At 41.8% G+C, this 25,827-nt stretch overlaps 1 protein-coding gene across 1 annotated transcript in view; it reads left to right on the top strand.

Annotated features, from left to right (window-relative positions):
• KCNQ5 (potassium voltage-gated channel, KQT-like subfamily, member 5) overlaps positions 1–25,827 on the top strand; it is a 248,204-nt gene that overhangs the window by 87,365 nt on the left and 135,012 nt on the right. The gene's annotated exons all lie outside the window — the stretch shown is intronic.

Genomic DNA, 25,827 nt, shown 5'->3' with positions numbered 1-25,827 from the left:
GTTACTTGTTGCTGCTCTCCAACCTAAAGAAGAAATTAAGCTCTGGAGTAGACTAATTTGACTTTTCTATGACTGCATGGCCTCCTGTGCAATGCTTTCCTGAGGTCCCTGGGTGTGTCCCAACTAGAGACGTTTCCAGGTGAGTGACATCATTCTCAGAAATGTATTCACATGTTGTTCATACTATAGACTGCTGGAGACCTGTTTAGGTCACTTGACCTGGTGTGCAAATTTGAGTGTCATATAGCTTGATTAGCTCATAAGACTGGACCATAGGGAGAATATGCCTGGAGAAAATGAATAACTAAAGATTATTTCCCATTCCTTCAATAAACCTGAGTGGAGCACTGTGATACATGGTACTAATATTCTGTACTTTCAAATGTTACATAAGAAAATTCACTCACAGACAGAGCGCTTATTTATTACGTGCCAAACATGATCTTAGGTGCAAATGACACAACGATTAATAAAACACGATCCCTGCCTGTAAGCGTAGGAGCTCCTGTGCCCTTGGAGCAAGGAGACTAGTTATGTTGATTTAGAACAAAGCTGATGGAGGCAGGAGTCGTGGACGGAAGGGTGTAGAACACCATGACTGATTGAACAAAGGAGGGGAAGGTCCCTTGGGTTTTGAGCTCAGTCACCCACCAAACATCTGTACTATGTCCAAGTGTGGTTCTCAATGCCAGGGATGCTATGTTGCTCTAAATGGGCAGTGTCCTCTTTCCTGTCAAGCTGATATTCCAGGGGACAGAGAAAAATAATATGCAGAAATATTTTTGAAAAATGAGATAGCATCAACTACAGAGAATGCAATGAAGAAAATGAACAGAGAGATTAGGAATTCCTTTAGATTGAGGGGTCCAAGGGAGTCTTTCTAAGGAGTGAGCACTCAAGTCAACCTGAGTATTACAGGAGCCATTGATGAGATGTGGGCAGAGGTCTTTCCAGGCCAGAGAGCAGGCAATGCAAAGGTTCTTGAGACCAAGGGAGCTCAGCCTGTACCAGGAAGAGACACATGGTCACTGTGGCCAGAGCTCAGTGAGCTCGGTGTGGTAGGTGATGGACAGATGGCCACTCCCAGGGGCCGTGGGGGCCACATGAGGCCATCTAGTTGCCTGAGATGAAGTAGTGTCTAAGATGGGCCACTAGGCAGAGGTCCAATAGATGACTGTTGGGCCTAATGATAAATATTTAGGTTAAAAACACAACATTTTGATCAGGCAACAAGAAATATGGCTATATAAGGCCCTAGGTCTCTTGGTCATCTGTCTATACCTGTTTGAACTTCATATTGGAATATATAAATCATTATCCATCCAGAAAAATATAAACCTGTCCCTTTGACTTTTCCACGCATCTGTGTATCTACCCTTACATCTATGTATCTGCCCATCTATATAGAAACATGAAATGTCCAAACTGAAAAGAAAATGTGTTTTTCCTTTGAGCAGCAGGAATTAGGAGAATGTTATGAGAGCTCTCACATTCCCCTTGGAAAATCTCACCAGGAAGCAGTTCCCAGGGGCCTCTGAGCAAAGGACTTTGCAGCATCCACTCAGTGATGGCTGTGAGGCAGACTTATTTCATTAAAGATGATTTATTTCCTTTGAGAAATGGTCCCTTGCTGTGTTGAGCTGTTATCTGAAGACTTACGATCAATAGGAGGCATTACTGTCTCTATAAGGTCAGTTTTCTGAGTGCTGCTTGGAATTTGCCAGCAGGAGCCCCTCTCACCCCAGTGGAAGTTGAGCAATTCAGCCCCTGTGTGCGGCTGCGGAGATGTTCCTGGCACATTTTTGCAGGGCTTGTGTTTTATTTTTAATAAATACCACAGAGTGAGCGGCCCTGTGCACAGCTGAGTGCAGCATTTGAGAGCATGGATAATGTGCTGTGTAGTGGGCGGCTTTTAAAATTAGATTTTAAAGCTTCATCCCTATTAAGAGGCTCAACTGCAGTAAAATGCATCTTTAATTCTTCAAAGAGTACCTTCCTATAACGGAATTTGGAGCTCGGTTAGAAGATAGAGCTCATCAAGCAGCACTGTGTCCCTCTGAGACGTTGCTTCTCTCTCATGAGAAACAGTAAAATTGAGGCTCCATGGGGGAGTGCTCCCTGCTTAACCCCCAAGTCAGCCACAGGACTGGGGCGGAAAGCTGACTTCCCCTGGCTCCCAGCTCTAACACCCCATCTCTGGAGAGTCAAATTTAATTACAGTATAATCCACTTAATCTACACACGGAAGAATAATGAGGGAGCAGGAAAAATGAATTTATTAGCAGGTTGGCAGGAGACCACGTGATGTAGATCAGCAACCTTCCTGTCGAGATGCAGGTTTCCAGTGAGTTCTAGGTGATTTTCCTGCCATGAGAGATGATCCTGATGCCATGGCCACAACTGGCAAAGGACTGCTTGATTCTTCTCGCTTTGACACATAAGCAAAGCTTCAACTTGGAAATGCTGCAGAACCACAGTTTTGTCAGAAATAAAACTTATGGATTTTTTTTTTAAATAACGATAGTAGTAAGAGGAAAAAAAGAGTGCGTAGTTCCCCCTCAACACTCCTTTGGGTCAAAAGAAACAACCACATTGGATTAAATGCTCAACTCACCACCTTCCTTAAAACAAGAGATGAGTGAGCCTTTGCTTCATTGTTGACTTTTGATTACTTTCACACCAATCCACGGTGGCTTTGAACTTGCTGGACTATCTATTGTCTATTTCCTACAAACACATTACAAAACAGACAATAGTTTAAGAGGTGTGTTTAGATAAGAAATCTGCCTTTAAAGCTGAATATAACAGGAGGTTAGAACTTGGGCTACTTGATGTTACATGAACACAAATAAAATTTTATGGTTTAAAGTATAAATCATATTTATGAACGATCTCATATAACCCTCACTGTTGTTCAGTTGCTCAGTCATGTTCAACTCTTTGTGACTCCATGGACTGCAGCACACCAGGCTTCCCTGTCCTTCACTGTCTCCTGGTATTTGCTCAAATTCATGTCCATTTAGTCAGTGATGTCATCCAACCGTCTCATCCTCTGTCGTCCCCTTCCCCTTTTGCCTTCAATCTTTCTCAGCATCATGGTCTGTTCTAATGAGTTGGCTCTTTGCATCAGTTTGCAAAGTATTGGAGCTTCAGCTTCAGCATACTCCTTCCAGTGAATATTCAGGGTTGATTTCCTTTAGGATTGACTTTCTTATTAAAATTGAAAAAGATGATGATCTCCATTTTACATATTGAAAACGTGAGCCTTAGATTAATGGTCTTATCAAGGGTCATACTGCATAAAAGTAAAACAGTCAGAACAACAAAAAAGAGCAAGAAAGTGAGATATGCTCAGGACAACCTTCTGTGGTACCACGTTATCTCCCTGCATCACTCACGTGCAATGCAACAGGAAAAAATAAATAAACCATGTGATGGGGTCTGGGTCCTGTCCCCATTGGAGACACTAGCTAATGTGAAGCCAAGAAGAAAATAGATGTTAGTATCAAAAAATGCAGTTCCTTTTCCCAGCAGTCATCTTCCTAAGATCTGGCCCTTTTTTACAACTTTTCATTTTGAAATAATTGTAGACTTACTTAAAAGTTTCAAAAAGAGTAGAGAGAGTTACCCTGCATGCAACTATCCTTCAGCCAGCTTCCCCTATTGATGGCATCTCACATGAGTTTAGTGCAATTACCAAAAATAGGAAGTGGATTGGATGTGTTACTGACTAAACTGCAAACCTTGTTCAGATTTCACCAGTCTCTGCCTGCAGTCAATGAAATTTTACCACATGTACAGGTTAATTGAACCATCACCACCATCAAGACACAGATCCTTCCCACCCCCCTAAACAAACTCGAGGTGCTATCCCTTTAAAGTCACTCCTCCCAAAAAAATCCCAGCTCCTGAGAATCACGGATATGTTCATCACTGTAATTTTGTCACTTTTAGATTGTTGTGTAAATGCAACCATACAGTCATAAATTCAGTCTTAAAATTGCTTTTTTTTTCACTCAGTATAATACTCTTGAGCTCCATGTAAGTCATTGCAAATAACAGTAGTTCAGTCCTTTTTATCGCTGACTAGTATTCCATTGGAGAAGGTGATGGCACCCCACTCCAGTACTCTCGCCTGGAAAATCCCATGGACAGAGGGACCTGGTGGGCTGCAGTCCATGGGGTCACTAGGAGTTGGACACGACTGAGCAACTTCACTTTATTTTTTCACTTTCATGCATTGGACAAGGAAATGGCAACCCACTCCAGTGTTCTTGCCTGGAGAATCCCAGGGATGGGGAAGCCTGGTGGGCTGCCGTCTATGGGGTCACACAGAGTCAGACATGACTGAAGCGACTTAGCAGCAGCAGCAGCGGTATTCCATGCTATGGATTACACAGTTTATCCATTTACCTGTTAAAGGTCATCTGGCCAGATGACCAGATGGTCAGGTCGTTTCTATTTATAAATCAAGCTGTCATGAACATTTATGTAGAGGCTTTGTATGAACATAAGTTTTTATTTCTCTAGGATAGATACCCAGGAGTGGGGTTACTGGCTCCAATGGTGTTTGACTTTATCAGAAGCTACCAAACAGTTTCCAGTGTCTAGCTATTTCTTTAAAATACAGAAATGCCTAGAATACTTCACGACAGTAAACTACATCCATATTGACATTCACTACTTTTCATAGAAAATGTTTCTACTTCTGTTTTTCTATGAAAATTATTCTAATAAGCAGAAGTTTCTGAAATTCACATTTGATTACTTGGGTCAAGAAATAAGTGAAAATATAGTCCATTAAGGAGCAGTTCTTCATGCTCTAGTAAATGAATGCAAATTTGATGCTTATGTAGATGAAGTGTTGAGAGACTAATTAATGTAAAAAAACCAATACTATACAAATTCCTGAAGGACCATTACCTAAATCTAACTTTACTTTGTAGGAAATCCTTATTCAAGCACATTTTACTGAAACAAATACTAATTGTACTTTCCTGCTAAAGCAGCAGTCCCCAGTCTTTTTGGCTCCGGGGACTGGTTTCATGAAAGACAATATTTCCACTGATGGTTTCAAGATGATTCTCATAAGGAGTGCTCAACCTAGGTCTCTCACATATGCAGTTCATGGTAGGGTTTACACTCCTATGAGGATCTAATTTCAGCCACTGATCTGACTAGAGGCAGAATTCAAGCAGTAATGCAAGCAATGGAGAGTGTGTGTAAATACAGATGAAATTTCACTTGCTCATCCACCACTTACCTCCTGCTGTGTGACCATGTTCATAACAGGCCACCGAACAGTACTGGCCCATGACCCAGGGGTTGGGGACCCCTGTGCTAAAGGATACTTATAATCACATCAAGCCTCAAATCTGAATCCCTCAGGATAAAGTGCTTAAAGCTGTCACCAAGCTTTGGACCCAAGAATCATAGTCCTGATGTAATGTAAACAAACATTTGTTCTCCCTGATCCCACACCTTTCAAAAATCCCCTATTCTTTTTTTAACCATTTTTATTGAAGTGTAATTTACAATGATTTATTAGTTTCAGGTATACAGCAAAGTGATTCAGTTATATATATATATATATATATATATATATATATATGAATGTTGTGCTATGCTTAGTCACTCAGTCATGTCTGACTCTTTGTGAATCCATCCATGGACTATACCTGCCAGGCTCCTCTGTCCATGGGATTCTCCAGGCAAGAATACTGGAGTGGGTTGCCATGCCCTCCTCCAGGGGATCTTCCTAACCCAGGGATTGAACCTAGGTCTCCTACATTGCAGGTGGATTCTTTACCATCTGAGCCACCAGGAAAGCCTATGAATACTGGAGTGGGTAGCCTATCTTTTCTCCAGGGAATATTCCCAACCCAGGAATTGAACCAGGATCTCCTGCATTGCAGGAGCTCAGTTGCATTGCAGTAGCTCATTGCAACTGAGCTACCAGGGAAGCCCATATATAAGAATATATGTATTCTTTTTACAGATTCTTTTCCAGTATAGGTTATTATAAGATCCTGAATATAGTTCGTTATTCTATAAGTAGGTCCTTGTAGCTTATCTATTTTATGTATAGAAGTGTGTATCTGTGAGTCCCAAATTCTTAATTTATCCCTCCTCCCTTTCCCCTGTGGTAACCATACATTTGTTTTCTGTGACTGTGTCCATTTCTGTTTTGTAAATAAGTACATTTATATCATTTGTTCAGATTTCACGTATAAGTGGTACTGTATGACATTTGCCTTTATCTACTTACTTTGCTTAGTAGGATCATCTGTAGATCCACACATATTGCTACAAATGGCATTATTTAATTCTCTTTTGTGGCTGAGTAATCTTCCATTGTGTATATGTACCACATCTTCTTTATCCATTCCTCTGTTGATGGACATTTAGGCTGCTTCCGTATCTTGGCTATTGTAAATAGTGCTGCTATGGACATTGCATGTGTATCTTTTTGAAGTAGAGTTTTCTCTGGATATTTGCCCAGCAGTGAGACTGTAGGATCACAGTGCAGCTTTAAAAAAAAAAAAAAATCCCCCAATTCTTAAAACTATTCTTAAAACCTTCAAAACCCCTCTCAAAATCTCCCAGTGAATCTTCCATCATAATCAACAGAAAAGTCATTTTCTCAAAAGTTAGTAACAACCCCACACATTCATGAATTTCAGCTCCATCACCACTCTGGGTATAAGCAATGTTAGAACAACTAATTACTCATTTGGAAGAAGATCAGGTTGGATCCATATTTATCTTATCATATTCCAAGATAAATTCCAAATAAATCAAAGATTTAAATAAATATTGGATGGCAGAAATGGGTAAATTGTCATATAATCTTGGAACCAAGAAGGTCTTTTTAACTGTGACTGAAGATATAGAGACCATAGAAGAAAACATTGATAAACTTACGCTACATAAAATTTTTTAAAGATATAATTAGATTACATAAAATCAAAAATACTGTATGATAGAACAAAGTCAAACAAGCAAGGTTAAAAGACAAATGCAGGAAAATATATACAACACCTATCAGAGACAAAAAGTCAGTCATCTTAAACTATAAGCCGCTCTAGAAATCCAGAAGAAAAAACCAGCAGCCCAGAGGAAAATAAAAGATAGCAAATGAATATGAACAGACAGTTCCCAGCCAAAGAAATACCCATGTGCCCTGTAAACACAGTCTCGCTCATAAGAAATACAAAAAGGCAGCATTTTCTCACCTGTCAGATCGGCAAAATCCAGTTACTTTTTTAGTGAGACGGTGAGGAAACAGGAGTGCAAAGTGGTGTCACCCTTATGGAAAGTGTCACTACCACTAAAAATTATGTGGAGTTTACTCTGTGCCCCGGGAATTCTCCTTCCTGACAGTCTCACCAATTTGTAGTAAGTAGTAAATAGAGCTGGAGAAGGAAATGGCAACCCACTCCGGTATTCTTGCCTGGAGAATCCCATGGACGGAGAAGCCTAGTAGGCTGCAGTCCATGGGGTCGCACAGAGTCGGACACGACTGAAGCGACTTAGCATGCATTGGAGAAGGAAATGGCAACCTACTCCAGTGTTCTTACCTGGAGAGTCCTGTGGACAGAGGAGCCTGGTAGGCTATGGGGTCGCACAGAGTTGGACACAACTGAAGTGACTTAGCAGCAGCAGGGGTGGTTGTAGCTTTATTTTTGACTGGTTGTTCATTGTGCTTAACCCTCGTTTCCCCCAGAAGGGCTTCCTCAGCCCTGAACCAGGTTCCCTGCGCCTGCCCTGCTGCTGTCTGAACAGGCATCACCCTGGTTGTGTTAACTTCCTCAGTCCATCTTGCCAGCTGTCCTTTCACCTCTGGGTGAGTGGAGGGCATTGGTCTCGTCTACCCCGCCCACACCCTTTACTATCAAAACCCCAGGTCCTAGCAGCTTCTGACCACAATAAGTGTGTATTGAGTGAATAAAAAATTCAAAACAGTCACAAGCTATGAGGCATTCACCTGCACAACCTCACCTCCCCCGCAGTCTCATCCTATACATACGCAAGGGAAACACAATATAAAGAATGAAGCGGAACTGTGGCAGTTATCCAAGCAATGCAAGGAAAGGGTAGCACCTTTACCTCAGGTAACAAGAGTTTTCAGAAAGATCATTTTTGCCTGTATTTTTTTAATGTAGTTGCTTCATTTGGTCATGTGAATGTAATTTTTTAATAAAGTGCTTATTTTTCATGCTTGTAATTACAGGCTCCTTAACAGGGTGATCTTCTGCTACTGTTTTCTCAAACTTTTTACTGCTGCCTTTTACAAAATGTTTGAAATATTTGATTTTAGCTCCTACCACAGACTCCAAATCTGTGTTTGGAATGTGAAGATCAAAGTAGTGTAGCTAATCCTCAGGACTTTGCCATCGTGTGACTTCAGAATCCATCTCCTACCAAGTTTCTGTGGTTTCTGGAATCTTTACTGGTCACAACATTAAAATGTGCACATCTGAAACCATTTTTTAATTACATTTTTTTTTCTGCTTCTCCACAGTTCGCTTGTGGGAATATAGCCTGTCCCGATGCATCCCCAAGGTGGTATCACCACGTGTTTTCAATAAACCTTGTTTTTTGTTCTCCTCTAAACAGAGCATGTCTTGTTCAAAAAGCTCTTGATGGTAGGGAAGGGATTGATAATAGAAAGAAAGAGAGCCCAGCGTGGGATCCATCCTCGTGACTTCAGGATTTGTCGGGAAGCAACTCGTCCCACAGTCAGAGCTGAGACTCATGTCATTACCATGAGTTCTAACCCTGTCTCTGGGAATAACTTACTCTGTCATCTTGAACCAGCCTGGGACTCCATTTCTTTCCTTTTAATCACAGATAAGAACAGCAGTATACTTTATAGACTTCATAAAAGCAAATATGAAATTAGAAAGTTCTAAAACCTGCCCTTTATCTAGTGCCAACGAGGATGAGTTTTGCCAAGCATTTGATCATTAAGGATGGAACTCAGGTCTGTAATTAATCATGGTCCGTTTGACTAATAATCCCCCTAAAAAGATGGATATAATCTGCACATGGCACCAAGTAGGATTTTCAAAATTATGCATGTCAAGTGTTTATTTATGGCTTATATTTACTCAAATTCACTCTTTTAAAGCACCATTTTCTTTTCATTCTTCACAGAAGGAAAAGTCCATTTTCACACCCCAGTGTTTATCCCTAAGGATTATCCAGCAGCCGAAACTGTATCTATTTCTTATTTCTAAAAAATAAGAAACTGTGCCTTGAAAAAGACTGAAAGTCAGGTGTACCGGGTAATTCTCAAAATCCCTGGATGGTACTCAGAATCAGTTCCCACCCACAGGTGTCTTTTGGTTACTGACATTTGGTTACTGAAATGACATCTCCACCTGCAAAATCCAAATAGCACAGTCTGTTCAAAGAACTTCCGAAAGACATGCTTTCAGAAATTTTAGTAGTAGGCGATGATTAATCAAAACCTGCGTGCCATCTGAAAATAAGTATCAGATTTCTCAAAGAAAAATTACATTTCCCAATGCTAGTAAATACAACTGGCTGCCAAGAGTCAAAGGGTCAGTATCATGTAATGCCTGAGAGTAGGAACCTAAAGGGACGCTGGATATTTTGTTTTCACTTGGTAAAGTTACACCTGTAATGACATCATTGTTTCGCTCTGGGAGCATAAACACTCAGGTTACCACACTGAAGAGGATATCCGAGCATCAGATTTCATCGTGGGGCCAAAGGGGATTTCCAGCAGAAGTTTCAGCCGTGAGCTTTCATTGGTGGCAATCCAAATCTTTTTTTAGACTTGTAGTCAAATACCGGTGTGAGCCCTGCTGAGTTGGAAGTGACTGCACGGTTGCCGTCTGGTAGGCATGAAAATAGGTACCAGGTGATGGTTTTACACAGCTTCCTCAGATGTGTGCAAAACTGCAGTTTCGGAAAGTCATTCTTGTGCTTTCTATATAAAGGAACACCACATAAGGCCAACAGGTCACGGCCCTGGAACACATTCTGAATCATCCAGAAATACCCCCTGATGCTTCATCCTCCTGATGGATGGAGAGCTCATGGGATTACACCCAGGTGATTTACTCAGGATCGTCGGGGGTGCCTTCAGTAGGATGCGTTTGCCTCCTGCTCATTCACAGCAGTTCTCAAAGGACATATGCTTCTTCCCTGCTTCATAAACACAGAAGCACAGCTTCCGCACATCCTCCCAGCTGTACCCACCTCTGAAGTGAGATGTGTGTGATCACACTGTGAAGCGGAAGGTCCACTGTGAGGCTAGTCCCGTGGCACCACAGGACTAGATCAGACCTCAGCACACCTGCGTCTGCACCCCTGACCTCTGCCCCCGCTTCAGCCTCCCCATACTGTCTTCCAGTGTCTGGAGGGATCTCAAGCAGCCCTGTTACCCATACCCCTCAAAGAGCCCCCCTTTCTGCCCCCTCTGGCAACAACAGCCCCCCATCTCAGCCGACAGGCTTTACTCACCCAGTTTCTCAGGCCAGAAATCCTAAAGTCACCCTCAGAGCCCCTTCTTTGTGTCAGACCCCACAATCAGCCCTGCAGTGGGTCCTGACACCTCCTCCTTCGCACGTCCCAAGTCTGCCCCCTGCCTGGGTCCTCCTCACTTTCCCTGGCTCCTCTGAGGCTGCTCTTGCCCTCGGGCTGGACCACGCCAGTGGCCTCCTAACCTTCACTCATGTCATCCAGCCCCCTCTGGATCTGGTTCCCAAAGGCAACCAAAATGACCTTGGAAGACACAAGTGGGATTGATCCCACACCCGAACCCCACCATACCTGGAAGGACAGCTAAGTGAAAGTGAAAGTGAAGTCTCTCAATCGTGTCCGACTCTTAGCGACCCAATGGACTGCAGCCTACCAGGCTCCTCCGTCCATGGGATCTCCAGGCAAGAGTACTGGAGTGGGTTGCCATTTCCTTCTCCAATGCAGGAAACTGAAAAGTGAAAGTGAAGTCACTCAGTCGTGTCCGACTCAGCGACCCAATGGACTGCAGCCCACCAGGGTCCTCCGTCCATGGGATTTTCCAGGCAAGAGTATTGGAGTGGGGTGCCATTGCCAGCTAAACTCTTCCTAAAGCTGCCTTGATCGGGCCAGAGCCACCCCCTCACCTCCCCTCAAGCACGTGACCACACTTCCACCTCTGGGTCTTTGCACCTCCTGCCTGGAGGGCCTCCCCCTAGATGGGGAGATGGCTACCCCGTTGCTGCACTGGACCTGGATTCCTGTGACATCAATTCAGAGACATCCCCCCAGACCTGAAAGCACCCCTGTGACCTCTTACCCTGTGACCTGTTACCCTGTGACCCCACCCCTTTCCCTGCTTGCTCTCTCTCAAGATTCTCTGTCGCTCCTGCATCTTGGATTCTGCCCTTACTCATTTGGACAATGTCAGTCTACACTGTGTTATAGAACATTAACTCCTTGAGGACAGAAAAACATCTGTTTTCTTCACTGCTCTATCCCCTGTGTTCGGCTCATAACAGACATGTGCTGAAAGGTGTTTGGTGGGTGAACTACTGCCTGAATGAATGAATTGCCTTAACACTTAAGAAAGCTCATTTCCAAAACTCCTGATGATGCTTCATCACTGAACCATTTAGTCTCCAAAGAAAGAATGTACTGCCTAGAGTTATAGAAACCGGAGTCAGGAAGCGTCCTGGACCCTTTCCAGTTCGGTCCATCTCACTGTGAAGACAGGGAATCCAGCTTTAAGAGAACTGATGGTGAAGCAAGCACAGCTCAAGCTTCTTATGCTTCTACACTTTATATCTCTGTTCCTTTTGAGGGGTTAGAATGTTGTATTCACAAGGAAAATTCAATGAGGCCACAAAATTTCAGTTCCTCCTTGACTTGATGTTCTGTTTGCAATAAAGCATCTGGCATGGTACACTGTGGTGTTGGAAAAGATGCTGGAGAATCCCCTTGGACTTCAAGGAGATCAAACCAGTCAATCTTAAAGGAAATCAGTCCTGAATATTCATTGGAAGGACTGATACTGAAGCTGAAGTTCCAATACTTTGGCCACCTTATGCGAAGAACTGACTCATTGGAAAAGACCCTGATGCTAAGAAAGACTGAAGGCAGGAGGAGAAGGGGACGAGAGGATGAGATGGTTGTATGGCATCACCAACTCAATGGACATGAATTTGAGCAAGCTCCAAGAGTTGGTGATGGACAAGGAAGCCTGGCATGCTGCAGTCCACAGGGTCACAAAGAGTCGGACACAACTGAGTGACTGAACTGAACTGATGGTACACTGAAAACTTACAAATTCATGCAGAAATTGTCCCATGTAGACAGGACAGCTGACCACTGCTCTGTTAGTCTTCTGTCCTATTGGGACAACCTAAAAGATAAAAACTGGTTAATATAAGATTTCCTCTAAATTTACCTGAATGTTCACCATTTACAAGTAGTTATATTCCCTACCCTTAGTAATCCATTACTCCATGGGTTTTCATACTTAAGGCTTGCCTACATCCCTGTTCACCGATCTTTTTACAAGAGAAAGGTTATCAAGAAGGAAGCATGGAATAAAGTATAAGCACTTTAGAACCAGAAATATAAAAAGCCAAAACCATGGCTTTGATTCTTGGCCCCATGTACTAGCTAAGACCTTGGATAAGATTCTTGAAACTTCTTGGTATCAATTTACTCATCTGTAAAGTTTGGTGTGTGTGTGTCTGTCTGTCTAAAATATTGTTTTAAGCCAAGGCAGTAACCTGATGTCAGGCACAATGAGGCAGACCTGGGCTTTCTGTGTATTACATCACTGAATCCCCACAACAGCCCTGGGGGAAAGTGGCTCTGTTCCCTACTTTCAAGTGAAGACTCTGAGACCCAGCACAGTCAGTAGGCCCAAGGGTCCACACCCTGGAAAGGACAGCACTAGGATGACCCGGGCTGTCTCACTAGGTCCACACTGATGACCCTCCGCAGAAGGCTATTATGGAAACGGGCTGGAATCGATTCTGTGTGCTGAGCACCCATAGGAGCCCGTACACCCGAGACACCAGCAAACACCCCTTCTCACCACTGACTCCCTTGGCCAGTGACCGGCCTTCCTGGGCCAATAGCTTCTATTTTAAATAACTAATAATTCTCTTTTTTCTCATTACAAAAGCAGCAAAGGCTTATTATAGGTCATTTGGACAAAGTAGACGTGTCTAAAGAAACTAAGCTAAGCTAAGTCACTTCAGTCGTGTCTGACTCTGTGCGATCCCATAGATGGCAGCCCACCAGGCTCCCCCGTCCCTGGGATTCTCCAGGCAAAAACACTGGAGTGGGTTGCCATTTCCTTCTCCAATGCATGGAAGTAAAAAGTGAAAGTGAAGTCGCTCAGTCGTGTATGACCCTCAGCGACCCATGGACTACAACCTCCCAGACTCCTCTGCCCGTGGGATTTTCCAGGCAAGGGTACTAGAGTGGGGTGAAAGAAACTGAACTTTATACTAATCCCACCACCCAAGGAGAATCACTGTTAGCATGCAGGTATAGGTACTCAAAGTATTTAGTTTTATATATAAGAACACATAATCCGTTGGAGGCAAAATTGGTAGCAACTTAACATCCTGCTGTGTATCCTACCTATCTCATCAACATCCTTCTAAAACATGAGGTTTGTGGTTATGTAGTTATCCACGGTGGTGATACTGCTACTGCTGACTCAATGGACATGAGTTTGAGCGAACTCCGGGAGATAGTGAGGACAGGAGAGCTGGGGGTGCTGCAGTCCATGGGGTCACAAAGAGTCAGACACAGCTTAGCAACTGAACAACGACAACGATAGAAGTTGGATAAAATTTATTACGGACTAACACTGAACAAAGACCTTTTGAATGTGCTAACCACATCTCTGTGATAGAGGCACTTCTATGATTCCTATTTTACAAATAAAGAAATTAAGGCACACAGAGATTCAGTAACTTACCCCCAGCTGCCCAGCTAGTAAGAGAAGGAGCCAGGGCTGGAACCGAGGCAGATGGATTCTGTAGTCCATGCTTTGGAACAGAGGGACTGGATTGTTTCTGATGAATCCATTTTTGTTAGAGATTTGAATTAGAATCTAAATTTTTCTATTATTTAATAATATTATAATGAACCTTTATTGACATCTATGATTTTTTCATTAGGCTAAATTCCTAGAAGTACAATTACTGAAAGGATAGGGTTCAAATAGTTAATGCATGCATTGTAAATTAATGCATGCTTCAGTCATGTCCTACTCTTTGCAACCCTAGGGACTATAGTCTCCGTCCACGGGATTCTCCAGGCAAAAATACTGGAGTGGGTTGCCATGCCCTCCTCCAGGGATCAAACCCAAGTCTACAACATCTCCTGCATTGCAGGCGGATTCTTTACTGCTGAGCCATCCGGAAAGCCCCCAGATAATTAATACTTTTGGCCTATAATGCTAAAGTTCCCTCCCCCACAAAGTTAAACCATTTTATTGCTACATAAAATCTTCATGAGAAAACTTTTCCTCCTCCTTTTTGTAAATATTGACTTTTTAAAAAAAATGCTGTCCGTTTCATAGATTAAAATGGTACCTTGCTACTATTTTAAATTTCAAAGCTAGAAATGCTAAAGAACTTCTTTCCACATACCTATTGGCCACTTTTACTTTTTCTTGGGGTTAAATTTATATTTATGCGTCCTGTCCAATTTTCTACCTGCATATCTTCATATTATCTTTACACATTAAGGATAGGAGTCCTTTGGCCATCATCATATATGTTGCAAATATTTCTTTGAAGTTTTTTTTAATATATTTATTTATTTTAATTGGAGGCTAAGTACAATATTGCATTTCAATCTATGTGGGGTTTTTCAGCACATTTTTAATACTTGTGCTTCTCAACTGCAAAATGTGGGCTATTTAACTATTATTTCTAAGACCCTTGATATTATAAAATGTTACTCTGTGTGCTCACTGTAAGAAAATAACCCATCAAGGAAATATTCATCAAATCAGTACTGAGCATCTGTACTATGGCAGGTACTGAACAGACACTGTGGTTACAATAAAAAAGAAGTGCTTTGCCTGCCTTCAGTCGCCTACTGAAGTTTCTGGAAGAGACCAGCGGGCTAGCAGATGACTGCTGAAGGGATAGTGAGTGTGACCGGGTGCACGCAGAGCTCCAGGCACCAGTACACAACCACACCCTCGCTAGCCTGACGCCTGGGCTGAGCTCTTGAAGCAGCTGAGGGCTGGCTGTATGGGGAAGGAGAAGAGTCTTCCAGAAAGAGCTGCAGCATTTTGTCGGGCACTTTGAAGCCAGGCAACAAAATTTGATTTTTGATCTGAGTGTTGGAAAAAAAATGGTTTTGATCATAGAAGTAATAGGAACACTCTGACCGTTTAGTAATAGAATACATGAGTTTAAAGAAAGCAAAGACAGGAGCGTGAAGAGCTGGTCGGAGTTCATGGGGTGGCTGGGAGAGGGGGAGCCTCACCCTGAACCAGGACCAGAGGAAGGAGGGAAGTGGGGAGGGACTGTGGACTAAACAGCTCTCAGAACTAAACAGCTCTCTGGATGTGAGGTGAGGGAGGCAGGAAAGAAGGTGCCCACCCACAAACCCAGCGTGCAATCTGCATCAGGACGCTGGGGTTTAACTGACACATTTTATTCAGAAATTTACCTGGGAAAAGAAATAGGCTTAGAATAATTGATAATTTTTTAAAAGGAATGACACTGAGGGGATATTACCCTGCCTAATATCTAGTGTCATACAGATGCAGGAGTAGGCAATAAAACAGAAAGGCTCTAGAAACAGACCTCTCGGTGAGTATATGGAAACATTTGGAAAAGAATAGACTTTTTATTTAGGTGGTACTGGAAAAGCTGACTATCATATAGGATAAAAAACAAGATGATTTCTCTGCTTCGCCATAGAGACAAACCTATATTTCATAAAAGTTAAAGATGTCTCTGGGAAAGGAAATGGCAACCCACTCCAATCTTCTGGCCTAGGAAATCCCATGGGCTGAAGAGCCTGGTGGGCTACAGTCCATGGGGTTGCAAAGATTTGAACATGGCTGAGCGACTGAGCACACAAAGACGTCTCAGATAAAGTCATGCTAATTGTTATACAAATCCTCAAACTCCAGTAACTTCTCAAAGTAAAAGTTCATTTCTCACTTGTGCGGTAGTCCAGTGCAGGCGCTTCTCAAGGAGACTGGGGTGTGTGGAGAGGCCCTGCTCCGCGCATTCACTCAGGCCCAGGCTGACAAGGACCCGTCATCTGCAGCATCTGGCTCTAAGGACATCCTCAGTGCCCATGGGAGCTGGCGGATGGGAAGACAGCCCCTGAGGCCATCTGCGTCCCCTCAGCCTGGACATGGCTCACGCCCTCTCCATTCACTGTCCATCAGTTAGGACAGGTCACATCCCCACTCCCGGAAGCGAGCAGATGAGAAATGACATCCCTGGTGGGCAGCCCCTTCCCAGAGCTTGTTCTGCACCTCGGAGGAGGAGCAGGCTTCTGGGGAGGACAGCTGGCTACCGCTGCCACAAAGAACATGCGTTCACTCGATGAGCGTCTCAATACACCAAAGAGACTCTAGGAAAGTATTTTTATAATTATAGGCAAAGGCCTTTGTGGTGACTTGACTTCGTAATGACATGAAGTTCAGAATCTGTTTTTTTTTTAAACGTGATGTTGTATCTATCATATTGACAACTATCACAAATTTTAAATATTCTACGCCTTTAATGTCACACAGTAAATAGTAAACTTTAGGTATTTTTATTACTATTGTTATTTTTGCTTTTTATTAGCAAAGAGTGAAAAATCAGCACTTGGGTACCATCATTTGGAGGGCACTTGGATATCAAAACACAGCACATGCCAACCTTCAACCCAGCAATCCAATCTCTAGGAATGTATCCTTAAGAGAATACCTACAAAAACTTATGTATGGGGCTGTTCATTTCAGAATCATTTCAGTATCAAAGATTAAAGTAATCTACCGCTCAATACTAAAGAAGTAGCTAATTACATAAATTTACTTCTTACCTTATACTTATGTCTAAACTTCTGATATTTTATAGCAGCTATTACTTTTATAATTTTAAATGAGATAGTTCATTAAAATTTTCCAAAGTTTAGCCTATGGTGAGGCCACTGAAAGGAGCTCAAGGAATTAGAACAAAAAACGTGGTGGGAGAGGATGGAATCGCCAGGAATGTAGTATTTGCTGCACTTCTGTTTTGACCAGAGGCAGCAAGATGAAATGAGCTTACAGTGCAAGGGGAGATTTATGTTAGCTGTTACAAAACTTTCTGAGACACTATCATAATTTACAAAAAACCTTAAAGCCTAAAGTCTCCAGTTAAAATCTATTATAAATGTCAAGATGAACCCCGTTTGTGGTTTGCCTCTAGAAAATTTCTCTCTCCTAATAATTACTAGTTTAGAAGTGTTCATCTGTGCATTGTTTAATCCATGTGATTTAGTTCTTCCCTTTATGATTTTAAATTAAGCCAAGTGTACTAAAATATACTCCCTAATAGGTGAATTGTGGCATGTAATTGTAGCAACAAAACAGCCCACCAAGTTCAAACATTGCTTTAACCCAGCTGTCACTCCATGACAGGATAACCTTGGATGAGGATTTTTCAGTGTTTCACTGATTAATCCCTTCTACACAGGGCAGCACACAGGGCCCAGTGTGATCAATTTGTATTGATTTTGCTAATACTAGAGCAAAGTTCCAGTGGGGTGTAATAATAATCTTGAATACTTAATGTGTCTTAAATATCACTTCAGTATTTTGTTCAAATCTGCAGTGTCCTCAAATCTCAAGAATTAATCCATAAATCACTAAGTGATTCAGTGAGTATGTGAGCCTACTTCCTAATACCTCGTAAGCCTATATTCCACATTTCTAATGGGCTAATTATAATCATAATTGTTTCTTCCCTACTTCCAAAATTGTTTTCATTGGGAGGGGCATTTAGGAGCTCGAGATTAAGATTACATGTTTTTTATTTTTTCATGCAATTTGGTGCTTCTCCTTGTTTATTAGCAGCTTTATTTCTTTCTCTAACCCCATTTTCTATGGACGTATCCATAAAAGTACTGTCTGTTTTAATATAATTTATTTCTGCTTTATTTTCCCGGCATTTCTTTCTTTCCTGAGCACTTTATACAATAACGAATTTATTCTTGCTTTAGTTTCCACCTGCTTTTGCAGCCTACCCCTTTCTCCCTCCCCCCGACCACAAACCCTCCAGTTACTTCACCCTGATTTTCATTATCCAAGGAATGATGCACCATGACTCCTAAGGGCACAGCTCGGGAGTCAGGTAAGGGCCAGCACAGCCACTTGTAGATGCTGTGCCTTGGCTAGTTGAGCCCCGCAAGCCTCAGTTCTTTGTTTTTAAGGAGGACATGGCAATGATACTGTCTGCTTTATGGCACTGTTTGGAGGACTAAATAAAACGATGGACCACAAGGCTTTGCAACCTTGGCACTACTGACACTGGGACCAGGTCATTTCCCTCCCCCCGCCACCAGAGGGTTGTTCCAGGCGTTGCAGAATGTTAGGAAGCAACCCTGGTCTCTACCACTAGGTGGCAGTAGCAACTCCTTCCCACTTAGAACAACCAAATACCTCTCCAAACATTGCCGAATGCCCCCGGGAGGAAAACTTTCCCCTCTGACAACCACTGGTGCACATAAAGCATTTAGCAGTGCCTGGTACGTGGATGGGACACGATAAATATTTGCAATAGTTTGATGATCAGATGAATGAATGAATGAATATTCATTTTAATGCAAGTGTCCTAGACAATGCTTGACCCTTAATTAACTGCTTCACACACCAACAGATGAACAAAGGAATTTGAAGCCAGTGAGGCTCAAGGCTGTCTGTATTTGTTACATTGTACTAAAATGTTCTGTCTTCTCTTAAATGCTCCTACGTTGCAAAAAGAAAAACATTTTAGACAAATAGCTACTTGTGCAGCTTAAGTTGCTACCCAAATTCCACTCTGCTTTATTGAAATGTAATTGACATAAACATGGTGTAAGTTTAAGGTGTACAATCTATTGATTTGACCTGCTTATAGGCTGCAAAGTGATTATTAGTTAACAACTGCATCATTTCACATAATTGCCATTTCTTTTTTGTGGTGAAACATTTAAGATTCACTCTATTAACAATTTTCAAATATATAATACAGCATTATTGACTATAATCATCATTCTATACATTAGATCCCCAGAACTTGTTCACCTTATAACTGGAAGTTTGTAATCTTTCACCAAGATCTCCCCATTTCTCCCCACTACCCTCCTCCAGTAACCATGATTCTAGTCTCTGTTCCTTTGAGTTTTACTTTTTGAGATTCCACATATGAGTGATATACAGTATCTATCTTTCTCTATCTGGATTGTTTCAGTTAGCTTATTGTCCTCAAGGTCCATCCATGTCTTTGCAGACATTAGCATTTCCTTCTATCTCATGGATGAACAATATTTCAATAACGATAGGTAGATCTTCTTTATCTATTCATCCATTCATCGATGGACACAACTTGCTTCCAAATCTTGGCTATTGAGAATAATGCTGCAATGAACATGGGGGTGCAGGTGTCTCTTCAAGATCCTGCTTTAGTTAACTCTGGATATATACCCAGAAATAGGATTGCTGTGGTAGTTCTATTTTTAATTTTTTGAGGATGCTCCATACTGTTTTCCATAGTGGCTGTACCAATTTACATTCTGACCAGCAAAGCAAAAGCATTCTCATTTCTCCCTATCCTCACCAATATTTGTTATCTCCTATCTTTTTGCTAATCACCATTTTAACAGGTTTTTATTTTCATCCCCTGATGATCAGTGACATTGAGCACCTTTTCAATACATCTGCCATTTGGATGTCTTCTTTGGGAAAATATCTATTCAGATCTGCTGCCCAATTTTTAATTTGTTTGTTTTTTACTATTGAGTTGTATGAGTTATTTGTATATTATGGATATTAAGTTCTTATCAGCTATGTGATTTGAAAACATTTTCTCTCTTTCATTGCCTTTCCATTTTGTTAATGGTTTCCTTTACTGTACAGGACTTTTCAGTTTGCTATAGTTTCACTTGTTAATTTTTGCTTTTCTTGCCTTCACTTCTGACGTCAAACCCAAAATATCATTGCCAAGGCCAGTGTCAAGAAGCTTACCCCCTGTTTTCTTGTAGGAGTTTTATAGTTTCAGGTGTTACATTTAAGTTTTTAACCCATTGTGAGTTAATTATTATGAGTGGTGTGTGATAGTGTTCAGTCTCATTCTCTTGTACGAGGCTGTTCAGTCTTCTCAACACCATCAACTGAAGAGACTGTTCTTTCCCTTCCCCATTGTGTATTCTTGGCTCCTCTGTCATTAATTAATTGTCCATATATATGTGTGGCTTCATTTCTGGGCTCTGTATTCTGTTTCCGTTGACCTTTTGTGTGTTTTTATGCCAGTTTCATACTATTTTGTTACTACAGCTTTGTATTATAATATGAAGTGAGGAAGTGTGATATTTCTAGTTTCATTCTTTGTCAAGGTTGTTTTGGTTATTCAGAGGGCTTTTTTGTTATTCCATACAAATTTAGAACTAATGTTCCATTTCTGTGGGGGGAAAAAAGCACTTTAATCTGACAGAGATTGCATTGAATCATTGCTTTGGGTAGTACAGACATTTAACAATATGAATTGTTCCATCAGCATGGAGTATCTTTCCATATTAGTGTCTCCTTCAGTTTCCTTGATCAATGTTTTATAGTTTTCACAGAACAGATTTTCCACCTCCTTGGTTTAATTCCTTCCTAAATATTTTATTCTTTTTGACGCTCCTATGAATGGGACTTTTTTCTCAGTTTCTCTTCCTGATAAATGGTTGTTTGTGTGTAGAAGCACAACTGATTTTTGAATTATTTATTTTGTGTCGTACAACTTTATTCATTATTTCCAACATTTATTTCAGTAAAATAATGCTTTGTCATTTGCAAGTAGTGAGTTTTACTTTTTCCTTTCTGGTCTGAGTGATTTTTACTTCTTCTCTTGTCTACTTGCTCTAACTAGACTTTCAATACTATATTGAATAAAAGAGGCAAGCATGAGCATCCTTAACTTGTTCTTACAGGGAAAGTTGTCAGTTTTTTAGCACTGAATGTGATGTTCACTATGGGCTGAGGTACATTCCCTCTATATCCACTTCATTGAGAGCTTTTATCATAAAAGTGTGTGAATTTTGTCAAATGCTTTTTCTACATCTATTGAGTTGATTATATCACTTTAATTTTCTTTTGTTAATGTGGTATATCACACTGATTTGCAGATATTGAGCCATCCTTGCATCCCTGGAATAAACCCTACTTGATCGTGGTATATGATCCTATTAATGTATTGTTGAATTCAGTTTCCTAGGATTTTGTTAAGGACTTTTACATCTATGTTCATCAGGAATGTGTACTTTTATCTTTGGACAAGGTCCAAAATCCTGTCTGGTTTTGATATTAGATTAGTGCTACTGCTAAGTCACTTCAGTCGACTCTTTGCGACCCTATGGGCGGTAGCCTGCCGGGCTCCTCTGCCCATGAGATTCTCCAGGCATGAACACTGTAGTGGGTTGCTGTTTCCTTCTCCAGAGGGGATCTTCCGACCCAGGGATTGAACGCAGGTGTCCTGCATTGCAGGCGGTCACCTGCACTGTAGGTGGATTCTTTACCAACTGAGCTACCAGGGAAGCCTATTAGGGTAATACTGAGCTTGTAAAATGAATTCAGAAGTGCTTTCTCTACTTCTGTTTTTTTATGAAAGAGTTTGAGAAGGATTGGTATTTATTCTTCAGATGATTTAATTCACCACTGAAGGACTGGACTTTTTTGTTCACTGGGAGGTTTTTGATTACTGATTCCATCTCTTTGTTAGTGATTGGCCTGTTCAAAGTTTCTATTTCTTCCTGATTTAGCCTTGTTAGATTATATGTTTCTAGTAAGTTAACTATTTCTTCTAGGTTGTCTGTTTCACTAAGATCTGTTCCTGGGAGTTTGTCTTGTTCTTTCATTTGGAACATATTATTTTGTTTCTTCATTTTCTTTGACTCTCTGTTAATTTCTGTGCATTAGATAAAAATAGCCACCTACACTAGTCTTGACTGACAGATCTTATATAGGAGATGAACATCAACAATTAGCCTAGCCTTTGCTTCTCATTGTCTTTGAAAAGTTTGTAATTGTCTAACCACCATGGTCTTAGTGGCTCCCAATGGTCAAATATGTGCCAAGACTCATCAGTGTCTCAAGCAGAGGGTCACAGTCATCTTCTGGATGAAGGCCAGTTGGAAGTTGGACCCTCAGGCAGCAGCTGGGAAAGTATGTGATTAGACCTTATCCAGGGAGAAACTGGGAGGTAGGCATTTCACCTGCTCCCTCTGTGTTGCTGCTGCTGCTAAGTCACTTCAGTTGTGTCCGACTCTGTGCGACCCCATAGCCCACCAGGCTCCTCTGTCCACAGGACTCTCCAGGTAAGAACGCTGGAGTAGATTGCCATTTCCTTCTCCAATGCATGCTAAGTTGCTTCAGCCGTGTCCGACTCTGTGCGACCCTATGGACAGCAGCCCACCAGGCTCCTCTGTCCCCAGGATTCTCTAGGCAAGAATACTGAAGTGGGTTGCCATTTCCTTCTCCAGTTCCCTCTGTACTAGACCCAGTTATTAATATACAGCCATGAAATGGGGGTGGGGGACTGCGGGGTCCTGAACCCATTAAGAACTTTCTTTGCTATAACCCTGTAGGACTCCTGGATGCAAGCCCTGTTGGCTGTCAGAGCCAGGTGATCCAGAGGTTTTTCTCCCAAGCAGCAGCCTCAAAAGCTGGGCCACTAGATATGCATAAAAACTCCTCGAGAAGGATACTGGCAAATTGGAGCAAGCCAGAGGGAGAGGGCAGGAGACATGTCCACTGGCTCCTGTGACCTCAGGAGAGAACTGCAGTCACTGTCCAGATGCATTTAAATTGGAGGCCTGACCTGTGGCAGCAGCTTGTAAAGTAGGCAAGTAGAATCCTTTCAGGAAAAGACAGGGAGATGGGGATTTCTACAGCCCAGGGCTCACACCCACTAACATCTGCTTCCCTGTCGGCTATAGTATGTGTGTCTCATGGATGCAAGCCTCACAGCTTTCAGGGCTAGGTGTTTGGGGGGCCGATCCCTCTGGTAAGAGTCTTAAAAATTGGGGTGCTAAATGTAGGTTCAAACTCTCAGTCTCTCAAGGAGAAGCTAGGAGTTTGAGGTCCCTCCTGGGTGTCTGGCACTGTGCTAGGAGTGGGGTTTCTGGTGGCCACGTCTCAGCCTCCCCTGCTGTTTTGATGTGAGCGTTCTCTTTCTGGATTTCCTCCAGAGGGGATTTCTGCATGTGTAGCTGCTCATGTGGTGTGTCTGTGGGAGGAGGGCAGTTAGGAGCCTCCTATGAGGCCATATTTAAAGGCCACACCTACCCACGCTTATAAAAGGTAAACCTTAGTGAGTTTTGCTTTTTATAAATGTCAATGAATGACGGCTATGAATTATTACATTGCTGTAGAATTCCGTGCTGGTTTGATTAACTTAAGAGTATTTTTGATTGATGTTCCAGTTATTAAGCCACTGATGTGGTAAGAGAAGAAAGCTCAAGCTACTTGTAAATGTTTATTAACTTAAGTTTATTCTATAAACATTTACTGAGTGCCCGCTCTGTTCTAGGTACTTGGGATACAAGTATCCAACCTTGTGGAAGCTGTAGTCTCCTAAGTAATGGACTACAGAAATAATACATACATACATACATAAAAATAAGACAAGAGTACTCACAACTTCTAAAATAGTAACCTGGGAAATAGCTAGATGTACCGACAGCAAAACTCCAGCGGATGACTATAACCCAAGCAGAAGCATTTTTGTTTGCTGACTCATCGGTGCCATTTGGTTGCTCACTTACGACTTCATGTCACTGAATTCTGACTTTCTGATCCGAATTACAATAAGGGTGTTAAATCAAATCTGTGGTTACCTTTGCATATTTTGTGACTTAAAATCTTTAGATTATGATTCACTGTGAGCATGGTTGTTGAAACTGTCTCAGACCTGCAGGGTTTCTTTTACTTCCTCTAGGTTTTGTCCACTAAAAACATACTTTGGTGCTGTAGTGTAACTGCTCTATAGCTAATTTTTAAAAACTGATACAATATATGTTTTCTGTGTTTCACTTTTTTCATCTAGAATATCTAACAGATATTGGTGTTACAAGGATTAAAACAATATGACATTTGAAACTTAAAACTAAAGAAAATGCCTGCACAAAGTAAATTTCAAGTCTGTGTTTTCTGCACCCACACTAGTCATTTATTTATTTCAACTATTTCTAATATTTTAGCATAGTAAGTAGGGTATTGTATCTTTTTCTTTGTACACTTGTGAGGAAGTAGTACTACAATGAGAAATAGAAGCATAATGTATATCCAGCAGGGCCATATAAGGAATGTTTCTTTGTCTATAAACCACTTGTCTCAGAAGAAAATCCCTCCGAATGATGAAAACCAAGAGATGTTTTCACACTTAACTCTTTTTTAAGTTTTTTCCTGATTTCAAAAGATGTTTTCATTGTTATAAAACTCCAAGATTAATGAACTTAATAACTTCAAAAGTGAAAAGTCCTTTATCCACATTCTCATCCCACCTCTCAACCCATAGAGAGAAATAATATTCTATGTATATCCTCACATGTTTTTCCTAGTCATATAATGTATTTTTTATTAAGTAAGACTACACTGTACATTCTGCTTTGCAACTGACTTCTAGTCACTTAACGTGCCTGGTGTTTGTATTAACATATTTAGTTTCCGCTCCTCTCCAATAGCTACAGAAAAGGACAAGTTTGTGGCTGTCTGTGCGCCCAACCACAAACTCACGCAGCCTACGTATCTAACGGTAGAAATGCCTTCCACTGACCCGTGTGCCAACCCCCAACCCTCTCTCCAAGTCCTGACCCAAGAGGGCACCAGGAGAGTGACTCTAAAGATCCTCAGAGTCCACACCCAGGGGCCAGACCTTCCTGCGAGCGTGAAGGACTGGGCTGAATGAAAAATCCACGTTCACTCAGCGGTTAACCCTGATGACCCCAGAAGCACAGTAAATGCTGCACCCCGAGGGGTCTGAGTGTTGCTGCCTGGCCTTGCACGCCCACCTGGAGCAGGAAGGACATTTTACTGAGGATGAGCAGGTCAAGCTGACTTTTTGTAAAATCGCCATGGGAGGCTATTTATCCCACTTCACTCCTCCCACTTCAAAGCTACTTTCCATCACTCCAATATTTACCCTTGGAGCGATTAAGTCCTCCTTTATCTTTTCTGCGCTTTCGTTAGCTGCTCTTTTTAGCAGGTATGATTTAAGCCAAATGTCCATATGTCAGACATTAAATATCCATTCCCATGCACGGTGTGGACCATTACCTCCTCTGTTATAACAAACGGAATGTCAATTAACTTGAGTGCAGAAGTTACACAAAACTGACTGACAGCAGTTTATAAAGGACTCTACCCAGAGCGCTTGAAGCATTTAGCTTAGTTGAGGCCTTTCTTTCAATCTGCAAAGCTGCAGATACAGCAACAGAAATGAAATTTTTGTAGGAAGCAGCAACAAGCTTTGGGGGCAAGAAAACAGGAAACATGATTGTGCGAAGCAGCACTTTCACAGCTAGACAGGCTATGATGCCTCCACGGCATCATCGGGGAAGCTTCGGGGCTGGGGCTCCTGCCGGCAGGACAACACCCCCCCA

Source organism: Bison bison, unplaced genomic scaffold (assembly GCF_000754665.1).
Source record: "Bison bison bison isolate TAMUID 2011002044 unplaced genomic scaffold, Bison_UMD1.0 scf7180017864300, whole genome shotgun sequence".
NCBI lineage: Eukaryota > Metazoa > Chordata > Mammalia > Artiodactyla > Bovidae > Bison > Bison bison.
The sequence above is the reverse complement of the archived record's forward strand: the minus strand, read 5'-3'. Positions and strand labels throughout refer to the sequence as shown.